At 39.5% G+C, this 8,694-nt stretch overlaps 1 protein-coding gene across 2 annotated transcripts in view; it reads left to right on the top strand.

Annotated features, from left to right (window-relative positions):
• Positions 1-760: 760 nt before the first annotated feature.
• Positions 761-8,694, top strand: part of ABCG2 (ATP binding cassette subfamily G member 2 (JR blood group)) — a 131,123-nt gene continuing 123,189 nt past the window's right edge. Inside the window, exons 1-2 of one of the 2 annotated variants that reach the window (XM_078445921.2) lie at positions 761-1,067; positions 1,204-1,349. The gene's annotated coding sequence lies outside the window, so the exon portion shown is untranslated. Of the gene's footprint in view, positions 1,068-1,203; positions 1,350-8,694 lie in introns of those variants that run through there. The other variant, XM_078445924.2, reaches the window with a different exon arrangement.

The following is an 8,694-nucleotide window of genomic DNA, read 5'->3' as shown; positions in this document are numbered from 1 at the left end:
TCTCCCCTCGATACCACCTGAACCAATATGGAATTCAGCCAGCTTGGCTGTTATAGGTCATGTGTGTTAGTCTTTTCTACACAAACTTGATGTCAGCTCCTGGAGTACAGGGACCATGTCTTACATTCCATTTTTTTCCCCAACAGTGCCTAGCTGATTCTTAGAATCATCATTACTTATTTTTAATATGTATTTAAATTATCCTTAAAATTGTATTTGCAAAGTTAGCCCTATTTGGTTTAGAATAAACCTTGCAATAAAATTTCAGCCATGTCTATGGATTTATCAGCATTTCTTTTAAACGTACCATTGATGAGGAAGTTTGCAATTTTGCACTACTTTTTACCTTTAGGCCTTGCCCATATACAATCGCATCACTAGTATAATGCACACATGCTTTGCTTAATTATATTCCAGACAAGATATCTCTGCTTTGCCATGCTTACAGCACAGCAAAATGGTCAACTGTGCAAATGTCCTATTATTTCACTTGACATCATCATGTTTTCAGAATACAAAATGCCTATCTAATATGGTCTTACCTTCCTATTCTATTTCTGGCTTAGAAAAGGAGAACATTAGCAGGCTAGCGTGTTCTAAATATAGCCTCTGTTTCCTCTTCGGATCTCTGGTGGGTCTTTGCCCTGAAACCTAACACTGTCTTTGCTTTGTTTTCTTTCACTTCCTTTCAAATCTGTTGTCTTCCTGCTTGTACTTTTTTGCCAGAAGGCAGGGCCTATGAGAGGAGACCCCCCGATTTCGTCAGAGCTGGCAAAAGACAGGAAGTTTACACAGAGCAAAATTATTTGCTAGGATTGGTTTTGACCCTTCCTCAAGTTGTTGCTTGTGTCAGAGATACTGTTGTCAGGATTCTGTCGTGCAAAGAGAAAGATAAAAATATCTTTCTGACTCGTGCATTTTCTCCCTTTCCCATCCTCTTGCCAGGAACGCTGGAAATGGATCCCAGGCTGATTGGAGGCATTAGGTCATCAGTTTGAATCCTAGTGGTCGAGAAAGAAATGTGGGTAATAACTAGCTGATGGTGGAGAAGAAAGGAACTCAAGGAGGTATGAGAACCGTTCATTTTACCCTGGACATTTCCTCAAGGCTAGTTTTTCTGGAAAGCCTCCGTCTTCCTGGTTGTTGCAGGACCTGGCTGAGGAACTGTTCCATTTCCTCTGATTCTTTCTCTTGCCTCCTGAGGACTGGCAAAGGGAAGGTCCTGGAACTTTAAAGAGCTGCAGTGTCTATGGGAGAACCTGTAAGGAGAGAAGTCTTCTCAGTATCACCACTTCCTCTCTACCAAGGCTCAGGCTGCTTTCCTTCGAGCATCACACATCAAAAGTGAAGTGAGTCATCTGTTTTTAATTTTTCAAGTGTTCAAACTAAGTAGAGAATCTTGGTTCTATTTTGGTATGGGCTTTAACAAATTCGTCACATAAACCAGTACTTCTCATACTTTAACGTGAATATGAATCACCTGGACATTTAGTTAAAAAGCAGAGTTCTGTGGGTCTGGTTTGGGCCTGAGACCCTGCATTTCTGCAGGCTTGCAGGCAACCTCAGATCTGCTGGTTCATGGACCATGCCTTGAGTAACAAGGCCTTAAATCCTCTAGGCTTTTTGCTTTTCGGGGGAAAAGGATTGGGGGATGCTGGTGGAATGAAGGGACTTAACCCAGTACATGATTCATGTAGAGCACCTGAAAAGAAAATCAATCACCTTCCCTGCCCTGGTTGTACCTGCTTTAGCAGACTGTCTCTAGAATTTGGGGTTTCTGTTAAACAGGTTCTAGATGTGGGAAGCAAAGTCACCCCAAGTGAGAGAGAATGTTGGGCTGCTCCTTACACTGCATGGGTCACATTCAGCAGAGCCAGAAATCTTTAAGTGTTGTAATTTTTGGGATTAAGTGTCCATGTCATGCCTCAACCAGTATAGCTACTGGTCACTTTGAACATTTCAGCTTCAATTAAAAATTATGCATGCTTGAAAAATAACTGGTGCCCCTACCACCTACCATTTCGAGGTGAAGAGTGTAGGATACAGGAATCTATTACATGGTTTAAAGTCAGTTCGAGTAAGGAATATAATTACTAGGTTTTGTTTTCTTATGAGAGGCCTTTAAACTCTCCCAATAGTAGCTCCATCTTAAGTGATTCACATTTATCTGAAAGTCACTTTTAATCCAAGAGACAATCCAAAAGGAAAAAAATGAATAGATTGGAAGTGTACCTATTCTGTCCCTAGTTGAAGGGAGAAAATAGCAATGGGAGAAAAGAAGGGGGAAAGAAAAGAGAGTGGTGGCCTGGGATATCCTAGCTTTGCAAAATGAATAAAAGAAACCCACCCTAGATATCAAATTCTTACCCACACATGCATGAGAGTCCTTCCAGAATGGTAGCTTGTGTCTTCCTCAGCCAGAGAAATGTGCTAGAAACAGAATAAGTAAATATAAATTTTGTTGTTTTGATGAATGAACATGCTGAAACTATTTGTCATTAAGTTGAGGATTATGCAATGGAATCAAAGTTCAGAGGAATAGACAGGCCTGGTGAAGCCCAGGATGAACCCATTCAACCACCCAGAAAGGGGAGAATTGCTTCTGTTTGAAATAAACTTCAAATAACATTTCTTTCTATTATGGAGTATAACCAGAGGTGATATTTAAAATTTTAACAACCTGAGAGGCACAAACGTTGACCAATCAGAACAGAAGCTACTGTAAACAGCCCATATAATAGCAAATGCTAGGCCGTAAGAATGCACAGGACTGAATATTGGCCTAAGCTATTGCAGGTTTTAATGAAATATTTATGGGAGGAGAAATTATAAAGCTACCGATGAGTTCAGAGATATATAATGGTATTTCTACCACCATCTGCCAATGCTCTGGCCCCATTTTCTCAGTGAGGACACTTCTCCCTTTTCCTGTCTTGTCAAGGCCAGAGCAACCCCTCATTCCAGCTGTGTATCTCGTACAACCTACACTAAAGAGAATTCTCTTAAGTCACTGCAAGACTCGAACTCCTATCCACTTCCTGAGTAGCAGGGAAGATGCATCTATTCTATTGTAATGAGTTGCAGCAGAAAATGAACCACGTTATCCTTCCATACAAAGCATTGTCACATACATTATCTCACTTGATTTTCACAAACATCGTGGGGTATAGGTCAAGGGGATTACTATTTTACCCTGACAGTTAAGAAATTGAGGCTCTGGTTAAGCAATTGCTAAAAGACACACAGCAGGTTAGTAGGTGTGTGGATTTGACCTGGGCCTGATTGCTTGAAGTTCAGGTTTATCATGTACTTTTACTCATCCTTTCAAGCATCCTCTCAGGACCTTTGACAACCTATATTGTTCTGTAGTAGGATCTTTTTTTTATGACATAATTTGAAAGCTTTGTACATTAAAAAGAATTCGCTTTCTACTTCTTTTGTCAAAATTATTCTCATGTTGGTCTTAAGCTTTGCCTCCATTAAGGCCTTTACTGCACAGGAATAAATGTTTTAGAGCAGTGAATCTCAAACTTTGTCATGCTTAAAAATCACCTGGGGAGCCTGCTAAAACTCAGATTCCTGGGCCCTACCTCCAGAGACTCTGACTCAGTGGGTCGGGGATCAGGCCTGAGAATTTGCACTTCTAATAAGCTTCCAGATGAACCTAATGCTGCTAGCCAGAGACCATGCTTTTAGACTATGGGCACAGCTTCAGTATTATTTTATTTTATTTTATTTTATTTTATTTTATTTTATCTTTTAATTTTTTTTAAGATTCTGTTTTTAAGTAATCTCTACACCCATCATGGGGCTCGAACTCACAACGCCAAGATCAAGAGTTGCATGCTCTACTGACTGAACCAGCCAGGCACCCCTTCAGTAGGTATTTTAATATATATTTTTTAATGTTTATTTATTTTTGAAGGAGAGAGAGACAGAGAGTGAGCGGGGGAGGAGCAGAGAGAGAGGGAGACAGAGTCCAAGGCAGGCTCCAGGCTCTGAGCTGTCAGCACAGAGCCTGATGGAGGACTCGAGCCCACAAACCATGACCTGAGCCGAAGTCGGATGTTCAAAAGACTGAGCCACCCAGGTGCCGCAGTCAGTATTTTAAAATAACATCTTCATGGTTTAGTGAGGGAGCTTAATGTGCTTAATAGCACAGATTATAGAGCCAGAATTCCTGAGTCTGAATATTGATGCCCTCACTTATACAAGCTGTGTAATTCTGGGGAAGTTAACCCTTCTGTGCCTCAGTTTCCTAATCTGTAAAATGGAGACAATGACACTACTACCTTAGAAGAGAGTTGTGAGGATTAAATGGCTTAGCAGTGCCAGGCTCTCTCTATACAAATTTGCTCTTTTATTACTAAGTCTTGCTCAATTCATAATTATACTTTACAATGGAAACAAGAGCAACGAGAATTCACACACATATCAGATGTTCTTTGATGTAGATGTTACCCATGACTTAATCATGAGCCAAACGTGCTCTTATGTTATTTGTGTGAGTCGATGTCCCAGGCTGTCAGTTAGCACTTCCCACCAAGGGGAGAGAGAGCAGACGATGCTGAGAAGTTGGGAAGAGCTTGGTCATTCATGGCCTTTTGTGTCATCCTCAGGATTTGGACTTAACTCTAATAGTGATGAAAGCCATCAATATAGTTTGAAGGTGGGGAGTACAATCATAATTACATTTTAGGAGTTTAATGCTGCAGTTTGGAGGGTAGTTTGGAAGATGGTGAGGCTACAGGCAGAGGCTGTTTGAATGGACTGTTTGTGATCATCCTGGAGAGAATTAATAAAGGCTTGAACCAAAGCAGTAGGGTAAACTCAGAGCAGCTCCCATGGTTCAGGTGATGGAATGGAGCATATGTCATGAATCAGAAAGGAAATTTGATCTGTACTAAAACTCCTTAGCTTACACCTCTTCCCTATATTGAAACCCCTTGAGGTTGAGGACTGAGCCTAACTCCTATGTAGTCCCAGCCTCTGGCTCCCAGTAGGCCCCTGATAGATGTTTGGTGAGTGAATGGGTGAGGGAGAACAATCAAATCCTCTTGTGGTCTATAGGTTTCTGTGATCTGGCTCTTACTTATCTCTCCAATCTCACCTTTCTCCTCTCTAACCTTTATTCTGGTCACACTTGCCTTCCTTTGGACCTTTGAAAATGGTCCAACTGTGGCCTCCAGCCCAGAGTGTCAAACTGCTGCCTTTGGGGCAAATCTGTCCTGCCACCTGTTACTATAGATACAATTTTATTGGAACACACTTGCGACCCTTTGAGTGCGTCTTGTTTATGGCTACTTTAGTGTTATAATAGCAGGGTAGAGTAATTATGACAGAGACCACATGGCCTGTGAAGCCCCAGATATTTGCTATCTGGCCCTTTACAGAAAAAGTTTACTGATCCCTACTCTAGTTCTTTGAAATTGCTGTGACCTCTGATTTAAAACTCTAACCTCGACAAAATGACATTAATCAAAAAACTGTGGTACTGACATAAAGAAGAACATACAGACCAATGAAATAGAGTGGAGAGCCCCCAGATAAGCTCTAATGTGTGTGCACAAACGATTTCTGACAAGGGTGTCAAGACCATTCAATGTGGAAAAGACAGTCTTTTGGAAAAAATGGTGCTAAGAAAATTGGACATCCACGTGCAAAAGGACTGTCAGACCCTTATCTTGCACCACAGAAAAAATTAAGTCAAAATGAACCACATGCCTAGACATGAAAGTAAAGAGTACAAAACTCTTAGATGAAAACATAGGAGAAAAGCTTCATGATGCTGGATTTGGCAGCGATTTCTTGGAAATGATACCAAAGCACGGGCAACAAAAGAAAAACTAGATAAATTGGACTTCTTCAAAATTAAAAACTTCTGTGTATCAAAGGACATTACTAAAGTAAAAAGACAACCCACATAATGGCAGAAAATATTTGCAAATCATCTAATAAGGAGTTAATATGTAGAATATATAAAGAATTCCTACAACTTAACAACAAAAGCCAAACGATCCAATTAAAAAAGGGTGAAGGACTTGAACAGACATTTCTCCAAAGACGATATACAAATGGCCAATAAGCACATGAAAAGATGCTTAGCATTACTAATCACTAAGGAAATATAAATCAAAACCACAGTGAGATACCACTTCATACTCAATAGATAGCCATAATAATAATAATATAATAAAAGGCACAAAACAAGAGCTGGTATGGATCTGAAGAAACTGCAACCTTTGTGCTTTGCTGGAAGGAATGTAAAACAGTGTTAGCTGCTATGGAAAACAGTTTAGCAGTTCCTCAAAAAATTAAACATGATTAATTTTTAATATGATCACTTCTGGGTATACACTAAAAGAATTAAAAGCAGGCACTCAAATAGACATTTTATACTTCTATTCATAGCAACATTATTCACAAAAGCACAAAGATGAACACCAGAAGAATACCACAAATGTGGTATAAATTTACAATGGAATAGTCATCTTAAAAGTTCTGACACATGGATGAAACTTGGTGATATTACGCTAAGTGAAATATGCTGGTCATCAAAGGACAAACACTGTATGATTATACTTATATGAGGTACCTAATAGGAGTTGAATTCATAGAAACAGAAAAGAGAATAGTGGTTGCCACTGGGGCCACTGGGGAGTGAGGAGTTATTGATTAGCGTGTGCAGAGTTTCAGTTTGGGGAAATGAGAGAAGTTCTGGAGATGGGTGGTAGTAATGGATGCACAACAATGTTAATGTACTTAATGTCACAAAACTCTACTCCTAAAAAATGGTAAATTTGGGGGTGCCTGGGTGGCTCAGTCAGTTAAGCGTCCGACTTCAGCTCAGGTCATGATCTCACAGTTTGTGAGTTCAAGCCCCACATCGGGCTCCTCATTGAGAGTGTGGAGCCTGCTTGGGATTCTCTCCCTTTCCCTGTCTCTCTGCCCCTCCCCTACTTGTGCTCTCTGTCAAAATAAAATAAACTTTAAAAATGGTAAATTTTATGTTATAGATATTTTACCACAGTGCATGGCTGGTTCTTATTCAGTTTTCAGCTTAAAAAGTGGTATTTCTTCAAGGAGGACTCCCATTACTCTTTGTAACTTCCTTGTATCACATATCACTCTCTGAAGTGACTATATATATATTTGATCATCTGTCTTCATAGAATGTAAGCTTCCTGAGGATAGGGTCTTTGTCTAAGTCAAAGCTATATCCTAACACTTAGTTCTTGGCACATCATAGATGCCCAGTAAATATTTGTGGAATAAACTACAGTATACTCTTGAACATCATGAGTTTGAACTGTGGGAGTTTACTTATACATGGATTTTTTAGATAATTATATTGGAAAATTTTTGGAGATTTGTAACAATTCGAAAAAAACTCATAGATGAACTGCATTGCCTATATATATCAAAAAATAAAGAAGTTAGATACGTCATGAAAGCATAAAATATACGTAGATACTATTTTGTCACTTACTACCATAAAATATACACAAATGTATTATAAAAGGTTAAAATTTATCAAAACTGATGCACACAAATGCAGACCATACATGGTGCCGTTTACGGTCAAAAGAAATGTAACCAAATGCGAAGATGCAGGATTAAATCATAACTATGTAAAATTAACTGTAGCACATACTATACTATGCAAGAATTTTGTATCCATCTCTCCTAGCTGTGATGGTGAGCTTAAGTGTTGCCAGTATCCACTTCGAATGCTGTTCGTGATGATGGTCTTCATATGACTGGGTTTTCTCTCCAGTATATTGTGAATCACAGTAAAATGTTTTCTCTTGAGGTTCTTGCATGTTTTTCACCATGCTTAGTGCCACACTATAAACCTTGAATAGTGCCATGGGACCCATGCAAAGTGCCACTAGTGATGCTCAAAGTGCTTCTAAGAAGCAGAGGAAAGTCATGACATGACAAGAAAAAGTTGAGCTGCTTGATATGTACTACATGTAGATTGAGGTCTGCAGTGTGGTTGCCTGCATTTCAAGATAAATGAATCCAGTGTAAGGAACATAGTAAAAAAAAAAAAAAAAAAAAAAAAAAAAAAGGAAATTCATGAAGCTGTCACTGGAGCTACACCAACGGGGGTGAAAACTTTGTACTTGTTGCAAAATACCTTTTTATCTCCTATTGAAATGCAGCTCTTATTTGGGTACAGGATTAGTGTAAGAAAGGCGTACCTATAGACTCAAATATGATTTGAGAAAAAGTGAGGTCATTATATGAAAACTTGAAGCAAAAGGAAGCAGAAAGATCTAAAATTGGAGGATTTAATGCCAGCAAAGGATGATTTGATCATTTGAACAAGAAGTTTGGCTTGAAAAATGTCAAGAAAGCAGGAGAAGCACCAACCAAGAGGCAGCCAGATGCATTCTCAGACACAGTTTAAAAAAATCACTGAGGGGGTGCCTGGGTGGCTCAGTCGGCTGAGCATCTTGGTTTCAGCTCAGGTTGTGGTCTCACGGTTTGTGAGTTCAAGCCCCGTGCTGGGCTCTGCACTGGCAGTGTGGAGCCTGCTTAGGATTCTCTCTCTGTCTTCTACCCCTCCCCCACTCACTCTGTCTCTGTCTCTCTCAAATAAATAAAATAAAACTTAGAAAAAAAAGTCATTGAGGAGAAAGGACATCTGCCTTAACAGGTTTTTAATGCAGACCAAAGTGCCCTATT

This window comes from Panthera onca, chromosome B1 (genome assembly GCF_046562875.1).
Source record: "Panthera onca isolate mPanOnc1 chromosome B1, mPanOnc1 haplotype 2, whole genome shotgun sequence".
Classification (NCBI taxonomy): domain Eukaryota; kingdom Metazoa; phylum Chordata; class Mammalia; order Carnivora; family Felidae; genus Panthera; species Panthera onca.
The sequence above is the reverse complement of the archived record's forward strand: the minus strand, read 5'-3'. Positions and strand labels throughout refer to the sequence as shown.